The sequence below is a fragment of the Suricata suricatta genome, chromosome 10, assembly GCF_006229205.1.
Source record: "Suricata suricatta isolate VVHF042 chromosome 10, meerkat_22Aug2017_6uvM2_HiC, whole genome shotgun sequence".
NCBI lineage: Eukaryota > Metazoa > Chordata > Mammalia > Carnivora > Herpestidae > Suricata > Suricata suricatta.
Genome location: NC_043709.1, coordinates 86,374,566 through 86,393,704, shown reverse-complemented (window position 1 = coordinate 86,393,704; position 19,139 = coordinate 86,374,566). Strand labels below are relative to the sequence as shown.

General features: G+C 35.3%; 1 protein-coding gene across 2 annotated transcripts in view; it reads left to right on the top strand.

The window, feature by feature from the left end:
* Positions 1-19,139, top strand: part of PDE3A (phosphodiesterase 3A) — a 306,642-nt gene that overhangs the window by 41,313 nt on the left and 246,190 nt on the right. The gene's annotated exons all lie outside the window — the stretch shown is intronic.

The following is a 19,139-nucleotide window of genomic DNA, read 5'->3' as shown; positions in this document are numbered from 1 at the left end:
TTATAAATTGTGAGGGTGCAAGAACTTTTTCCCCCTATGTTTATCTTTAACACCCTTTTGTGATAGCAAAACTTAAGGTATCTCTCATGTAATCAAATTTAAATAATATGCATTGTCCCTGCTTATAAAACAATTATCAAATAAGATAATTCTTGGACATTGCCTCTAGGTAGTTTTCCTTGGTTTCTCAACCTGGTACTTCTGTGTATTTAGAATATAATGCACTTTCTCTTACAGCCTTTATTGGTTTTTCTGACTAGAGTCTAGGCTATCTGTGGGCAGTTTCTGTTTTCTGTCTAATTATTGATTGAATCCAGAGAAACATAGTGCCCGGCAAAAATAGGAATGATATTCGCTAAATAAATGAAACATGCAGATTTCTGAGACTCTAAATTCTGTAAAGATAGAAACTCACTTACCTTTTTTCTCCCTGACAAACACAAATATTTGCACATAATAGAAACACAATTATGTTGACTTAACTTCTTTCTTTTTAGTAGCTGTCTTTTCTTATGGTTTGAACTGAGGGCAGCAATTGATAACATTAAGAGTAAAAGGTGGATTTTTAAAAAATTGAGTCTCACAAGAAATATAAATCATTAGATAAAAAAGTATGTCAAACCTAGTAAAACTTATAATTGTAAAATACCCATTACCTTTTGATCTAATGATCGAATTTGTTCAGGATTGCTGATAAGGCTCATAGCATATATATTTTTAACCCTTCAAAATATCTTTTATTTAAAGACCTTCTTTTAAAACCACAGAATGTAGAGATAGTTAGGTTCTATTTATTGCTGGTTTCTCTCTTGCTATTTTTTTGCTTTTTGTATCGTGCCCACAGCAGCTGTTTCCCTAACCCTTACCCCAGCCCACAGGCTTTCCCACGGTCCTTTTTGGATTGTCACTTGGCATTGATCCTTAGTGTGACAGATTAAACGTGTGTCTGAATTGTAGTTATGACCACTCTACAATCCATCAGGTTTCCCATAAGGATGATTATGCTTATTTTTACTCCAAAACCAGGTGTTCGTATTATGATTATTCAGTTCACTCTGAATAAGTCTTCAGGCTCCTCATTTAATCTCTCATTCCTTGGTGGCATGCAGATACTTTGCTCTTAGGTTTTGTAATTCAATGAGAGCCAAGCTCATGGGATATTAGATTAAGCATTAGACAGAAGTGGGGTTTATTCAAACTCAGACATATGTTAGCTTATAACCCTGCATATGTGATATTTAATTTCTATGGGTTTTAACTTCCTCATGTATAAAATTACGTACTAACTACCTGCTTTTTGCAACACTGATCCAAATGGTATCATTTTGGCAGATTGGAAGCTAACATATGATGGGCCCCTATCACTGTTTCATTCAAAGGTATGAAATCAAGGCTGCTAATTCTAAGGTATGCACCCATGGCTCTTCCATCTCCATAGTGCAGTTTGAACTTGAGTTGCAGAGATATTTCCTAAGTTGGCGTATGGGTGTATGTGAAATTGTGGCACAGAAGGAAGGAGTAAATGACTTAAAACAGATTATAGTTCTCACTTGTGAACATTAGCACCCTTGCATTAAAGAATCTGGTAATCGGTGGTCTAAATTATACTAAAAACAAAATAAAACTAGCTTTAAGTTCATTTCTCTGTACAGAGTAATTGATAACTAAATTAGTTGCACTCTTAGGAACTATTTTTATTGTCCTTGTTCCGAAGAGCTATTTAATACATTTTAAGTGTTAAAGGAAGAATAGTAATGGGCAAATAAATAAACAATAAGTGATTTTTAAAGATACTTATTAATTTCATGAATTGCAGACATGATTGCAAACAACCTACCTTTGTGTGTGTGATTGCATATATATGCATATGCGTGTGTGACTAAATGGTTACAATTTAAAATAAAGTCAAGGTTAAACATTCAAAAGAACATTTATTAAGCAGCCACTGCGTACCAGGAATAGTAGGAATATTTTCATCCAAATTTAGGAGTGTTCTTGCACACATTATATAAAACAACTTAATTTTTTGTTGGTGTGTATTTCAGCTGCATCTTTATTAGTCTATGAATGCCTTCATTACTTCCTAAAGCCCTCAAGAAATTATGAATTAGAAGAGATCTCTGATTTTTAGATTTAAATTTTCGGACAAGATCATGTGAAAATTCTTCTTTTCTCAGGTCCTCATACTTATATGGTTATGCGTACACAAGTGTGGGCTATTCTTAGTCACTATTAATCTAGAAAGAGACCTCCTTTAGGAATACTTTTTATAGCTGTAAAATAGTTTAAATTCTCATCTATACTCAATTTTATATTCAAAGTATATAAAATAATGTGACTTTTTTCTTATATATGTACCTTTTTAAGGGAGTATGGTTATTTTTATTTAAAATTTCTTTTTTAAAGTTTATTGATTTTTTTTTTTTTTTTTAAGAGGTAGAATCCCAAGCAGGCTCCACACAGTCAGTACTGTCAGCACAGAGCCCCATGCAGGGCTTGTACTCATGAACTATGAGACCATGACCTGAGCCAAAATCAAGAGTCAGATGCTTAACTGACTCAGTCACCCAGGCGCCTCGGGTTATTAAAACAGAAATATAAATTTTATAAATGATAGTGGAAACCTTAACGAAAGTATGCTTAATATGTATACAAGATAAGAAACGTTGTTTCTGCAACTAGAATTCATGCTAGAATACGTACATCAATACTTAAGGCAAAAATACATTTTTTAAAACGTTTATTTATTTTGAGGGGGTGGGGAGAGAATCCCAAGCAGGCTCTGTGTGCAAAGCTCCATGTGGTGCTCAAGCTCATGAACTGTGAGATCATGACCTTAACAGAAACCAAGATGATTAAGTGACTTACCTCCCAGGTACCCCTAGTCATAAATACATTTAATTTAACCTTTCCCCTGTACTTGATTTGTTGTTACCTAAAAGTGTTATTTATGTGGCAATTCTTAGCTTTTAGAACAAGTTTACTTTTTCAAAGAATATGTTGGCAGTACACAAAATTACTATTCTGCAAAAAGGACATTTTAAGTCTGATATTAGAATGATATTATTTTTGTTTTACCTTAAATTTTAAAAGTTGATTTATTTGGAAACTTAATTTTTTTAATGTTTGTTTTTGAAAGAAAGAGAGAAAACAGAGACAGAGACAGAGTGTGAGCAGGGGAGGGGGGGGAGAGAGAGAGAGAGAGAGAGAGAGAGAGAGAGAGAGGGAGGGAGAGAGAGACACAGAATCTGAAGCAGGCTCTAGGCTCTGAGCTGTCAACACAGAGCCTGAAGCAGGGCTCAAACTCATGAACCGTGAGATCATGACCTGAGCTGAAGTCAGACGCTTAACTGAGCTACCCAGATGCTCCTGGAAACTTTTTTATAAACCACAAATTATATCTTCAGATACTGACATTTAAGAATATTGCCAAAATTATGGTATTATTTGGCATGAGAAGTAAAACTTGCTCTTATTTTTAATTTCCTGTGGTTGCATTTCATAAATGAAGATTGTTGTATAAGTGCTAAGAATATGGAGTTTTGTTTGCAAAGGTTCTTTAAACTTGAAGACATCCAGAAGGTTCTGAATTCATCCACCCAGTTTCAGCCACAATGGCTTTCAAATTGTCACACGGCTCACTTAGGCAATTAAAGTATTGTAATTGTCCTACTAAAGGTCTAGAGATATGTATTTACCTCACAAGTATTATAAAGAGGAATGATAGTTAAGATGTATGAAACAATTTATTAGGAAAAACTTAGGATAATAAAACCCACATTTGTGGAATGCTTGTTATATATTCTAGACAATTTATATCATCTCATATTTTTGTTATAATGATTTTGAATAAGTAGAAAATACATATGCCTGCTTTGCATATAAGCATTATTATTTATAATATCAATTATTACTTAAAAAAGGTAACAGGTAGGAGAGCCTTGATTTGAAATCTATTTGAATTTGAATTCCTGCCTGACTTCTATGTCCATTCTCTTTTTCATTGAGCTTTCCTAGTTTTCACATGTAAAGAATCAGGATGGTCCAAACAGGTCCCCAGGGCTTCCCTGTAAGTGATCCTTCAAAACAGACCTTTTTTTAGGGTTTGATTTCTATTTAATTTGAAAGTTCTAAATTTCACTTCCAATATAGTTCACATTCAGTGTTACATTAATTTCAGATGTACAGCATAGTGATTCAACAATTCTATACATTACTCAGTGCTCATCATGGTAAGGGTAATCTTAATCCCCTTCACCTGTTTCACCCTTCCCCTGTCCATCCTTCTCTCTGGTAAGCACCAGTTGGTTCTTTATAGTTAACAGTCTGTTTCTTGGTTTGTAATTGTTTTCTTTTGTTCTTATATTTTGTTTCTTAAATTCCACATATGAGTGAAATCGCACAGCATATGTCTTTCTCTGATTTATTTTGCTTAGAATTATACTTTCTAGCTCCATCCATGTTGTTGCAAATGGCAAGATTCCATTCTTTTTCATGGTTGAATAATATTCTAGTGTGCGTGTGTGTATACCACCTCTTTATCATCTTTCAGTGGACACAGGCTGATTCCAGAATTTGATTATTGTAAATAACGCTGCAATAAACACAGGGGTGCATGTATCCTTTTGAATTAGTGTTTTGATATTCTTTGGGTAAATGCCCCCTAATGGAATTACTGGATCATATGGTATTTATATTTTTAATTTTTTGAGGACCCTCCATCCAGTTTTCCACAGTGACTGCACCAGTTTGCATTCCCACCAACCAGTGCATGAGAATTCTTTCTCTTACATCCTTGCCAACACTTGTTGATTCTTGAGGTTTTGATTTTAGCCATTCTGACAGGTGCGAGGTAATATCTCATTGTAGTTTTGATTTGCATTTCCCTGATGAGTGATGTTGAGCATCTTTTCCTGGGTCTGTTGCCCATCTGTATATCTACTTTGGAGAAATTTCTGTTCATGTCCAAAAAAATAAACACAGTTGACCTTCGGAACAGAAATTGGCTCGTGACCACTTAGCAGACTATCTGACTGCCTCTCACTGATTGCTGAACTGACATCAAACTACCTACTACCTGTACTTTCTCAATTTCTTCTGTAAAATGGAGATGATGACAATACCAACCCTAGATTTATTGGGAGGATGAAATGAGATACTGCATGTAAATTGCTGAGCACAAAGCCTGGCATATAACAGACACTCCGTAAAGCTTAACTGTTACTGTTCCATTGAGGACCATGCATCACAGGAATGACTGCATTGGCTGTGAGTGCTCAGCTGTGGCCTGAGTCGTGTGTCCCAAACGTGTTGCTATACTTCAGGAACTGACCGCATCCCTTGTTGCATCTCGGCATTCTTTTTCTTATTTTCTGGCAGTCCACTTGCCTCATCCATTTCATTTAAGGTGTTTTTTAAATGTAGTTATGTTTTAAAAAGATTGTTAGCTTAAATTCTTTCTGTGAAAAGCAAAAAAATAAATGATAATCATCATTAATATTTTATCAATTTCTCCCATTTTTTCAATGCTTTTATAGTTTATATAATTAGGATCATAGGTTATATATTAATTTGTCTTCTATATTTTTTAGTTAACAGTATTTTCTAACCATTTCTTATAACATTAAAAGTATGAAAACTTTTATCACTTGTATGCCTTATCATTGTACAGAATTTTTATTGTATAATTCTTAAGAGACTGTAGGAATGTATCCTTTTTTATTTAAGCATTTCTTTGTTGTTAGACTTGTTGATTATCTCCAGGTTTGGTCAGTATAAATAATACTGAGGTAAATATTTGAATAAGCCCTTGTTTGCATTTTGATGATGTCTTCCAGATACATTTCTATATATGTGATGAGAGATTAAGTAACTAAGTATTCTGAAAAAAACAACAAAGCATTCTGTACTTCAGTGGTTTACAATCTAATAATTAAAATCGGAGGAAAATTTCTTTTAAAAATGCAGCCATGGTTTTCAAAGTGCTCTGTGACCTCTTTAGGGTTACTATTGAGAGGGAAGAGCTTTACACTAACCTTTTTCATGTCCCTTTCTTTCTGATAGCAAGTGAAATTTATTATTTAATAACAAAGATGCATTTCAGAATGTCAGGTTTGACAAAAAATAGTCACATGTTCTTCATTTTATAGTGATATATTTATTTATTTATTTATTTATTTATTTCAAAACACCAACTTCTGTTTCATGTAATTAGACTTATACAGAAATTAGAAGGTTAAGTAACAACTAGTTAATCACCTAATTTCACAGCTATCTGAAGTGGCAATCGTTATATAGCAGCTTATCTATGATACATTCAAGATAAATGATACAATATATTACTTGTTCATAGGCTATAACACAGCCTGCTTAATACCTTTCCTTAAATTCCACCTCTATACTACAATATGCTTGAGGTCCATGCAAAAGAGTAGCTACCTTTTATGTAGGAAATGGATGATTAAGTCTTTGGTGTTGTAAAAGCAACTTCATTTAAACATAACCACCCCCACCACCAAAAAAAAAGAAAAGAAAAAAGAAAAAAAAAGTAAAGCAAATAATAAGGGAAAAGCCCAAGACATATATTTATTTTGAGCACTCATACTCTAGATACCATGCTTTCTATTATTTTTTTAATGTTTCTATTAGAGAGAGAGAGAGACAGACAGTGTGAGCAGGGAAGGGGCAGAGAGAGAGGGAGACAGAATCTGAAGCAGGCTCCAGGCTCTGAGCTGTCACCACAGAGCCTGACTTGGGGCTTGAACTCATAAATGATGAGATAATGACCTGAGCTGAAAATGGACACTTACCCAACTGAGCCACTCAGGTCCCCAAGATACAAGGTTTAATAAAGAGTTTAAAGTTAAGTTATAATCCTCTGATTAAATTTAATAATAGTGAAGAAAGGTAGTTGGATGAAGGTGGTTTTAGGAACTTGTTTTTAGTCGGGTGAAGAATATTTTACTCACTTTACAAGCATCACTAAAGTTCTTAGAAAAAAGTATGGAAAAATACTTAGCTATTGTTGCAAGTACGGAGAGAACATCACACCCTTTTCACTCCACCTGTTCCCATGGAGGGTTTGGGTGTCAGGTGGAGCCAGGGCTTTAGAGAGGAGAGAAAATATCTGCGACACAGGCAGAGTGTTGTAGAATCTTCTTGGCAACTTGTGTAAGAAGAGTGTGGAAAGGAGAGTCTGGGGGACCAGGTAGGCAGTAGACTGCAGTGTGACACTTGTACATTGCCCATCTCTATCCTTCAAACTCAGAAATCTCATCAATTCAAGGATGCTAGCTTGCAAGTTTTACATCATTCTTAACACGTGAGAGAGGACTCAGCTTCATGCTGAGGCTGACATGATGTGGTTTGAGGCAGCCCTGAAAGAAACTAGTATCCCAGAAGAGTGTAAACTTAGTGATGATTCCAAGGGGCAGGAATTTGGCCAAGAATAAGGGTTGGATTAGGAACCTTCACCAACTGTGGAATTTTGGGGGCATGTGATGTTACTGGTATCCCAGGGGTCATGAGGCTCAGGTTGAAGGCTCAGTTATAGGACTTTTTCAGAGCACTGCAGAAATGGTAGGATAAGCCCTACTTTTCATGTTATATGGAACAGCATCTTGAAGGATTGGCTACATCATGCCAAGTAAAGTCCCCATGCTGTATATGCATCAGGCTATCGCTAGAAATATAAACTCCTGGATACACAGGATTAACGTTTGGTCATTCCACTTTGCCGTCAGATTCCACATAACTTATCAGGCAATAAAATGATGAATGTCTTGCCCTTTATTCATATGTCCTAAATCTGACAAATGTTTAGACTGTACTTCAATAAGAATAGGGGAAGGGCGGGTATGAGTGATAAACCTCAGTATTGTGCCACGTAGTAGAACTAGGGGGAGAAAAAGGTTTTTTTTTTCTGATCAAGAGAGGTGTGTGAGTGGACATACAGTTTGGTGGAGATAAAATAGAGGATGTTGAAATGGTAAAGTCATAATTGTGATGATACAGGAAATAGCATACTTGTATTAGATGAATTTGCATGTACTGCTAGTACAGAAATCATCAAAATGATGAATTACCCATCTTAGAATATCTTGGCATTGTTTTTAGGCACATATATTTGTATCTTTTTCTAGATTTTCTTTTTTCAGAAGTTAGCTTTTCTACTATTTATTTGGCTTTTGTGTAAATATCATTTTAAATATACACATAGTTTTTTAAATTTCTTTTTGAGAGACAGGGACAGCGTGAGCAGGAGAGGGTCAGAGAGAGAGGGAGACACAGAATCTGAAGCAGGTTCCAGGCTCTGAGCTAGCTGTCAGCACACAGCCTGACGCTGGGGCTTGAACCCACAAACCGTGAGATCATGACCTGACCTGAAGCCGGACGCTTAACCGACTGAGGCACCCAGGGGCCCCGTAAATATCATTTTAATGTTTTGCTGTTCAGGAAACAAACTAGTAGATCTAATATTGATGGTCAAATTAGTTAATGTTTTTATTCATATCTTTATCAGACTTAATTCTGTGTGCACACCAAGTAACAACTCAAGACTGTGAGAATATTCTATTGGCTATGAGTTTTTTTTTTTTTTAACTTTAATTGCAGCTGAGTTAATCTGTAGAATTTAGCAATTATACTGCCATCTATCTTAAGAGTTTATAACACTAGTATAGAATAAGCAAATAGCATAAAACACTCATACCTGTGTGCGCTTCTGAGTTTTATTGGTAATTAAAAAAAAAAAAAGACATGCTGACTTTTGTGCTTGGGAACAGAATCTGTTTCTAACCTTTGCCATTAACAGGAAGTGGGAGAGGTGGAATGAGGCCTGGTTTTGTGGCGGGGCTAGGAGCACGCTGTGTTCCTAAGAGTGGCGTTCAGGTTTCATGTCCGTCTAGCTTCTTGCCCCTTGGAATAGCTGGCCTTTGAAGTCCTAAAAACGTAGGTGGGTAATGAGCAGCATAAAGTCAGGAGTGGGCAAATACGTGGGAGATCCAGGCTCTGAGAATAGCCAGTCTAGAATAATTTGGTTTAGACTGTGTTACAACTGCAGTTTCCTTTCTCAGCTGAATTATGAAATTTTTCTAATATGATGGTATGTATGAATTTCCCAAATAAAAATAAGTGAGAAGTCTCAACTTCGCTTGTGTTTTCAGGTAGAGCGATTGCTGTATTTATTTTTAAATTTTAGGATAGCACTAACTTGCTGTCTAGTGTATTAAAATGCAAATCTAGCCCCTGAAGTGCCTATTTTTGCAGTTAGAAGTGGAATCAGAAAAAGGAATTCTAAGATAAATTTTTGGTTATATACTACATACCTTTGAATGAAAGTTATTAAACTTTTATTATAATATATACAGTGTCCTGTTTTAGAAAGTAATCTCTGTCACAAAAAAGCTCACAGAATTTATTACTTACTTCTACCAAGTTCCTGTTCTAAAAATATTTATATTTTTATTTTCTTAAGTTTTAAAAGCATTTTTAAAGTTTATTTTGAGAGAAAGTGCTAGCCAAGAGGGGCAGACAGAAAGACAGAAACCCAAGCAGGCTCTGCAGAGTCAGCACAGAGCCCAGTGCGTGGCTGGAACTCAGAAACTGTGAGGTCATGACCTAAGCCAAAACCAAGAGTTGGACGCTTAGCCAACTGGTGCCCCTAAAAGTACTTTTTATTTTTTTTCTGGAGAATGGCAAGATGCTTTAATTCATTTATTCTTAAGCACTTGCTAAGTGTTACTAAGGTTATATTTTCTTCTTTTTCTTAATAGTTTATTGTCAAATTGGTTTCTTTTTTTTTTTTTTAAATGAAGAAGGACAGGACAGTAGCTCCATCTAAGCTGAGGTGAATAATGGAGAATATCCCATTTACCAATGCTCCACTGTCTCTTCCTCTAAGAAAATAAAAAGGCAAATTTTGCTAAGTAGTCCCAAAGGGAAGATATATATATACATACATATATATGTGTGTGTGTGTATACATGTATATATAAATATGTGTATTTTTATATATTTAGGAATATATTAATTTTAAAAGGCAATCTGAGTTATTAGTATATTTGTCTCTTTCTTGGAGACTGTTCTTAAAACCATGAAGATTTTTGAGTTCCAATTACTATAGACTTTTGAAATCTGATTTGATATTGTATTTACCATTTATAGTTGTGACTGTCAAAATACAACACATGTATTATTTTTGGAGAAGGTAATTTTATACTGATACCTTTAATCTGTTATAATAATTATGTAACAGTAATAGTTTAAAATTTCAGTTGCCTGATAGACTTGAATACTAGAAATCACTAGAATGCATAGTCTGGGTTAATTTTGCTTATGTTTGGTTTTATACAGTAGTAAATTAATGCAATCTCTATACTCAGGTCTCTAAAAAAAAATATGGCCCCTCATTTATGAAAGTGTATTTATACATATTTATCACATTTATACATACTTATATAATATACAGAGGAAATCTACATACATTTTTTATATTGTCATGCTTTTAATTTTTATAACTTTGAAATATGATTTAATAAATGCTTGGTCCCCTCTCATTATTTTTCAACTTTCATAATCTCCCACCTAATTCTTTTTTTAATTGCGATATAATTGACTTATTATATTAGTTCAAGGTATACAGCATGATGTTTCAATATTTGTATGTACTGTGGAATCAAAAAAAAATCAGCTAGTTCTTGATGTTAGTTTTTCTATACGAAGTTTACTTTATCTTGTTCCAAAAGTTTGCTTTAGTGAACTTTGTTTTTGAAGTATAATATATACAGAAAAGTGCACATATCATAAATATACAATTTGACAAAGTTTTACAAAGTAAACATATCTATGTAATCATCATCCAGACCGAGAGAGAGAACATAACCAACTCCTAAGAAGTCTCTTCCAGCCTCTACCGCCTCACAGTGGGAACTATGATCATGCTCCTAACACCATAAATTAGTTGTGACTGTTTTTGACTTTATATACATTGAATCATAGACACATACTCTTTTATGACTGGCCTCTTTGCTTCAAAAAAATGTTTATACTATTCATCGATGTTGCTGTGTGTAGCTGTATTCCCATTGTTGAATCACAGTCTATTGTGCAAATATGCCATTCCTTTTTTATCCTTTCTACAGTTGTTGGGCATTTGCATTGTTGCCTGGTTCTTGGCTGCAATGAATACCCTGGTCCATGTCTGTTGGTGAATATACATGTTTATTTATGTGGAGCATTTATCTGGAAGGAGTACTGCTGAGTTAGAGTGTGCATATATGCTTAGCGTTGGTACATACTGCTAGGTTTTTTTTTTTTAACATATTTATTATTGAGAGACAGAGCATGAACAGGGGAGGGGCAGAGAGAAGGGGAGACACAGACTATGAAGCCAAAAAATACTGCTGGTTTTTTGAAGTTATTTTACCAGTGTACAGTGCTGCTAGGAACAAATGAGTTTCGTTTGCTCCATACCCTCATTGGCTTTTGTTTTTTGTATTTTGACTCTTCTGGTAGATAAGTGGTGATATTTCAATATGATTCAAATTTGCATTTCTATGATAACCAATCAAGCTGAACTGCTATACGTACATTTTAAAAGAGAGCTCTTTATATATTTGTATCATCCTAGATAAGAAAATTACAAAAAATCATGGCAGTCACATCTCTTTTAGGAGCTCAGTTTTTTCCCCGAAAATATCCCTCCCCCATAGACACAGTGTACACACTTACACATATGCATTCACAAGCCCGTGTCTGCCTTGGTTGATTTCCTTCTTGAGACTTTAATCCCGAAATGCTCCCTAGCACACATACAGCTAAGATTAAAGTGTTCTTTTTAAGAGCACACTTTTCATAATGCCTTGAATGTGTTTTCCTGTGGCAGAGGAAACAACCTCATGCACCTGGACAAACAAAGGTGTTCCTTCAAAAACAGACTTTCAGAATCATTAATTCTGGTGTAGAAGTAATTATAAAGGTTAAGTGGACTCTCATGCGTAGGGCTTTCGTGCCGGTGAGCGGCCCATCTGTGGTTTGCCTCCCTTGTTTACACCTTCCCCATGCCATCTACATTACTGTCTCCTCTTCAAAGTTTGATTCCCTTTGTAGGAAGGGAGCCACAGGCAGCCCTCCAGCCTCTTGTGGCCTCCTGCTGGGATGTGGGGTCCACTCACTGAGATCCGTACTTGGGCTCAAATGCATCCTGAGGTAAGGCTAGTGATCGGTAAGGGTGGGGGAGAAGGTGGTGGTGTTAATTCATTTGAGTCCTAAAGATGTGGAAAGAACAGAGTACAAACAGCAGTAACCAGGTGGGAAGTCAGTAGTGGGTTCACTGCTGATTCGGGTGGACTCTGTTTTAGTGTGAGGTTGAAGAGGTGAAAGTTGGTGAGAGATGATACAGACTAGCCGGCGGAAGCGTTGGATTTTTGTCTTTTCCTTAAACTGTAATCATAAATTCAAAATGAAGAGAAAAGAAGTATAACCAAAGTAAAATTTTCAAAGGATAAATGATTTTTTGCTTGAAATTTTTAGTGCTTTTATAGTAATCATATTAGTTCTTGCTTGCTGTATTGTAGAATGGCTGTAAAGTAGGTGGTCAATTCTTGGTTGTTGGGAAGGGAAAGTGTGGAGGTGAGAAAGAACGATAGTGATTAACAGGGACATGAGCTGGAACATGGCATCTTCTCTCTCATGTCTGAGTGGGGTGGAGGACTCCATCTCAGTGGGCCTCTTTTTCTCTCTCATTTCCCTATTAGTACTTCTCTTGAATATTTCAGTATGTTTTTATTTCAATAGGAAAATAATTCAATGAATATGACTAGATGAAGAGAAGCACATATTAATTGACTTTCTAAGCAAATAATTTGGACATATGCTTATGAGTTTATTAAAAATCCTATCATTGCAAATTATTAACATAAATTCACCCACGAATGAAGTGCTTCTATTTATCCAAAACAAATTATTTGGGAGTTAGTATGGAACCATGTTTACAGCTAACTTATGATGATTTATGTTAAAACTGCTATGCATACATGTCAAAATATCTATTGGGAAATCATAGAAAAAAAATAAGCAAGTTCCATCATTCACGCTGTAGAGTAAATCACAGCTAGTGCCAAAGTTTGATAAATATTAATAATGATTATAATTAGAAAATAAGCACAGGCGCCTGGGTGGCTCAGTCAGTTAAGCATCTGATTTCAGCTCAGGTCATGATCTCATGGTTCATGGGTTCGAGCCCCACTTTGGGCTCTGGGCTGACAGCTCAGAGCCTGGAGCCTGTTTCGGAATCTGTGTCTTCCTCTGTCTCTGCCCTCCCCCACTCATGTCTGTCTGTCTGTCTGTCTGTCTGTCTCTCTCTCTCTCTCTCTTTCTCTCTCTCAAATAAATAAATAAACATTAAAAATAAGCACAATTTCAACAATAGAACAGCAATCCCAAGGCAGTGGAGTACTATGCAATGACCTTTCCGTCCACTGTGGGCTACATATTCTGCTCTGTCTGCTTGCATGGTACAGCCACGTACCTCAAAGCCAAATGAGGGTTCAGTTTGCTTAGGAAATTCTAGTGATGACATGCTGTTAGTTTTGCTGGTATATAGCTCTTAGTTTCAGGTAAAAAAAAATGGTACTCTGTGAAATCTCTGTGTCCTTCATTTTAAACAGCTAACAAAAGAATATGGTTTAGATAATCTTACATTAGCAGCAACAAATATTGGTTACCAAAAATATTAATTTTGAGTATTTAAATACAGGTCAGTTCCTGGATTGGTTTGATGACCAATAATGGGTAGTGGCAATCCATGTTTTTGAGAGTATTTTTTATTCTTAACCTCTGAACATGTTGGTGACATATATAAAGTTGGCAGAGTTCTTTTCCATTAGAAGATGGGTGTTAATGAAGTTGAGTGATTTTTTTTTTCCCCATCACACAGTGTTTCTGATTGTCCTGTCCATTTCTGCAATTCTCACTGTACTTTTCTTCTATATTTAAGACAAAATTTTACTATTTAAAATAGAATCTCATTTCAATTTACTTAAAAGTTTTTTTTTGCCCTAAGGAACTGTGTAATTTATGAGTTTACATATATGCATATTTGTATGAATAAATATATTTATAATACTGATATTTAGGTAGAGATATCACCTAGGTTGGGCCAGACATTATTCTAAGTACTTTACAGATACTAATTTATACAATTCCTTCAACGGCCCTAAAAGTGACCTTTGTATTTTGGATTCAATATAACGTTATGCTCAGAATGTCTATGACCTATTTTTGTGTTGCTTATCACAGTTCTGTTTATTGATCTGTTATCTATTTGGTGGTACTAAGACCAGAATATAGAAATATAATGAGAATGTTGTGTTTCCAAGTGTCTGGCGTAGTTCTTGTTTTTCTAAGGACGCAAATCCTTGGATTGTGAGTCACTTGTTCTGCAAGACGAGAAACGTTTCTAATAAATTTTAACTTGATAAACAAATGATGTCTTGCAATACAAGTAGTATGTGACAAGTGTCACATGATCCCAGCTGAGCCAACGGTTCTTGAAATTCACTTTGATATATGAGAACTTTGAATGATGAGCATATTTCCGGAAAGAATTATGCTCACAAACCAAGGTTTTGCTGCATTTAGTTAGGATCAAGAAGCAGCATAACATAATGATTCTGAGCCCCAGTTTGGCCCTAGACTACCTGATTTTGAATCCTGGCTCGGCTTCTTACTAGCAGTGTGATTTAAGCAGGCCACTTAACTTGCCTGCACTGTAGTTTCTTCATTTGTTAGATGTGTATAATAATAGTACCTGCCTCATAATTGTTATCGAGGTAAAATGAGTTAATCTTCTTAAAAGCACCCTGAACAGTGACCAACATATACTAAGTATAGGTAATCGTATACATAAATGTGTATTTGGATTTTCAAGAGTTCCCCAAAGGAAAAATACTTAGGCCTGTTGTTGAAATTTTAAGAAATAAGAATGGCAACCAGGAGAGATCTTGTATCAAAATGTGGTGGGTTATCTCAGATTTTTATCTCTGCCATAGGCAGATACACATGTGACTTCCCCATTACTGGAGTAAGTGGTTGCTGGCTCCAAGTGTGAACTGAATATGAAAGTTTCAGTCTGTGAAAAACATCTGGAGGCTTTACTTGAGTACAAACTTAGTATGAGCCAACTGTAGAATGCAGCTGCTTAAAGGGAGAAGGGAAAGATAAAGGAAACCCTTAAGACTCTCCTAGGCTGTATGAATAGAAATAGAGTGTCCACATCATGGGAAGTAAGATCTTTGATGTACTTAACACTAGCTAGATCACAGTTGGAATACTGTGTTCTGTCCAAGACACCGTAATTTTAGGCAATCCAGGAGTGCCAGGGATCTGGAAATCATGTAGAAAACAGAGGAAGTAGGGATGTGCAGCCTAGAGAAGACCTAAGAGGTGTAAAATGTTTATCTCCAATTATTGACAAGGTTGCCAATGGACACACTTTTGTCCTGCTGTAGAAAGCAAAAGTAGAATCGATACAATGAAAGTAACACGCACATTTTAACTCGCTATTAAGGGGGAAATTTTATAACCATCAGTCCAATGATGGGTGTAGTTTTCTGCTGTCCATTTTTAATAATGGGTACTGATACTGAATCTTGCAGGAATACAATAAGAATTACTGTATATGGTCAAAGATTAGATTTGATTACTTACATGTACCAAAATCAAATTGAAATGTTCATATCCTCATTGGGATTGGCTAGTGAAGATCTCTGGAAAATTCTTTGAGATTTTTAAGGCTGTTACATGGTTGCATGGATGGTCAAGATTAGACTTGATGGCACTATTGGCTGTATTTCCCATAATGAAAGGAGCAAAATATGTAATTGGTTCACTTTTATGCAGGTTGGTTTTGAAACTAAGGCTGCATCAAGGAACACTGATGATACAATATTTTCTTAGATATCACAAATTCTTCTGACTTAGGTTTAGTACGTTATTAAGAATTTGTCATATGTATGTGAACAGAAATAGTTTGATAAAGGACTAATTGAATATTGTATGATGTTTGATCTGACCAGAGATCTTGTCCTTGATCTCTAGTTGGTTAGAAAAGTTGATAAAAGTGGAAATGTTCTGTACTTTGGAGTTTTATATGTGAGCAGAATTTGAGGTTCATACTGGTACCTTAAAGGTTGTGTTTAAAGATGAAAATCAAAGTACATTAGTGTAAAATATAATAGAAGATATCTATGGTCTAGCCTTGGGAACTAACTTTATGCCTAATAGGCACATTTCTCTTTTGGTATTTCATTCTTGTGTCTTCAAATTCTTGTGTGTTTTTTGGGTTAGGTATGTGCTAGATCTTAGCATTCCTTTAAAATTCATCTTATCAAAATATTAGCCATTATTGTATTAACAGTGCCCAGTTTCAGTGATTTGTTATAATTTCTTTGAAAAAGCAGTAAAGTAGACTTAGTAATTTTATAGTTTTCTCATAGAAGACAGATATTTTAACGTTTAATTTTTGAGAGAGAAAGACAGAGTGCGAGCTGGGTAGGGGCAGAGAGAGAGGGAGACACAGAATCGGAAGCAGGCTCCAGGCTCTGAGCTGTCAGCCCATGAACTGTGAGATCATGACCTGAGCCAAAGTTGGACGCTTAACCAACTGACCCATCCAGGCACCCCAGAAGAGAGATATTTTAAAACTTTATTTAATAAATTTAACCTTATAATGTATGCATTTTCCATATAGGATGGAATAAAAAGTAAAGATGGTCTAAATAAAATGCACATTCATATATTTTTTGCCTACATACTAGGAGTTTGCTATAATCTAAAATATACTGTCATTCTCCCAGACTATCCAAATTAATAAAAATTTTCTTACTCTTCTTTGAAACTGAAATAGGTACATCTGAGGAATTGTTTCTACATCCTTTAGGTGGTTCTGGTTACATCTGCTTCTATGCTAAAGTCTGAATTACTGGGACTTGGTGACTGGACTATATAGTTCCTGTCCTCCGTAAAAAAGTTTTCTTCCTGTTGTAATCCTGTTGTGAAGAAACATTACAAATCAAACCACCTTGTTTGCCTGTTTATTTCAATTTTTGATACATTTAAAAAACTATGGGGGCATCTGGGGGGCTCAGTCGATTGAGCGGCCGGCTTCAGCTCAGGTTATGATCTCACGATTCGTGGGTTCAAGCCCCACGTTGCACTCTGTGCTGACAGCTAGCTCAGAGCCTGGAGCCTGCTTCAGATTCTTTATCTCCTCTCTCTCTCTCTGACCCTCCCCTGCTCACACTGTCTCTGTCTCTCAAAAAGAAATAGAAAGATGTAAAAAAAAATTTTTTAAATATAGATAAGAAAATGAAAGGTAGATATAATTGTAATGTCTATTAATTGTAACCTATAAATTTGGAGGTTTTTTTCTTTTTTTTTACATTTCAAAACACAGGACTGGATATGTGCAAAGGTAGGGAGATGATTGTGCATTAAGTGTTAAGGTTGCAAATAGTTTCCTTTGTTCCTGTACTTCAAAAGTGGTTAAATGAATGCCATCAAAAGAGATTTCATTACTGTAATAGTTTCTTAAAAAAAAAACCTTATATTAACATAATGTCATATGTAAAGTGAAATATCATCTGTAACTGGGATTTGTGGAATATGTCTCCTGTAAATGACATTGATGTTATGAATTTTGATCTTATATGTCCTTTTGTTGTAATTCTACCTTATAAATTCTCCATTAGGACCTCTGAGGAAGATGACTTTATTTGACAGTATAAATAAGCATTTCACTAAGTAATGGCTTTCGGTATAATTAAGTTCCATTGCTAACTATTGCCTTTAATGAATATAGACCAGGAAAATAGCATACATACATTTGGCTTTTTTTCTTCAAATGGTTACTTTTTTGACTGTTTTTTTTTTTTTTTTAACCTTTTAGTCCTTGTCTCAAATTTGTTCCCTGGTAGAGTGCGGCAGTGGAAAGCAGTTTTTTAAAAATGATTAAAAATTTGAGAAAATACATCTATGGGCCTTCCAAGGTGAAGAGCAATTTGAATGTATCGGCTACATCTGTGTTTGTGAAGCTTTTTCCTAAGTCAGAAGCAATTTTTAGCCAGCTAACCCTGTAAGGTGGAAGACTATCCTAAGTAATGTAATGGGCTCACCTTCATTGAGGTGAATGAACACTTTACTGAGCACCTACTACAGCCAAACCACTTTGGGAGACAGGGATTGTAAAAGAGAACGTTGATGTATTTAGATTTGCCCATTAGAGCATATATACTTTTTTTATGGTAACTGTTGATGTTTTATCTCCCATCATTTTAATTTCTCATTTTGTTTCAAACACTGAAGCATCAAATCCATGTTTCATATATCTGAGATACTGGCTCTCTGTTTTCCCAGCATCTACCTGGCACCCAAATGCCAACATTGCTGCATTTTGCCCTATGGTTGTAGGCTTGAACTCCAGAATGCCCCCAAATGTTTAAAAAACTTACTTGTGTACATTTTCAAAATATTTTTCAAAAACCTTACTTTGAGGTCTTATTTTTATGTGAACTGTAGTTAAACTCTTTTTTTCCATGACTTGTAGCATATGGTATTTAACTGTTAGTGTCACTTTCTCAAGTAAACATATTTGTACAAAAGTATTTCAGGAGAACAGTACACTTAATGAGAGGGTCTCCCCTAAGGTGACTCTATTGCTTAAACGTGGGTTTAAAAAGAAAATATATGTGGCTTCGCACACTATTTCATTGTCTTCCAAAATTTGTCATATCTGATATTTGGGAAGGAATCAGCATTAAAGCTATTTGAAGCCAAAATAATCTTTCTTGCATTCCATCTGAGGTATTTGTTCGTAACAGAAGAGCATCAAATCCATCGACATTGTGGCCAACCACTATCAGCTTTGCATTAAAAAAAACCAAAATCCCATTTATTACATGTGATTTGAAAATATAACCGAACATAAATCTAGGATTAGGAGTTCTCTGACCTGATAAAGTATAAATTGCTTTCCATAAATTGTCACCCTTAGTGCCTCTTTCATTTCAAATATTATTCACTGAAATCTCCCATCTTTTGCCTCATCCACCTTATCACAAAGGAAGGATCTTATCACAAAA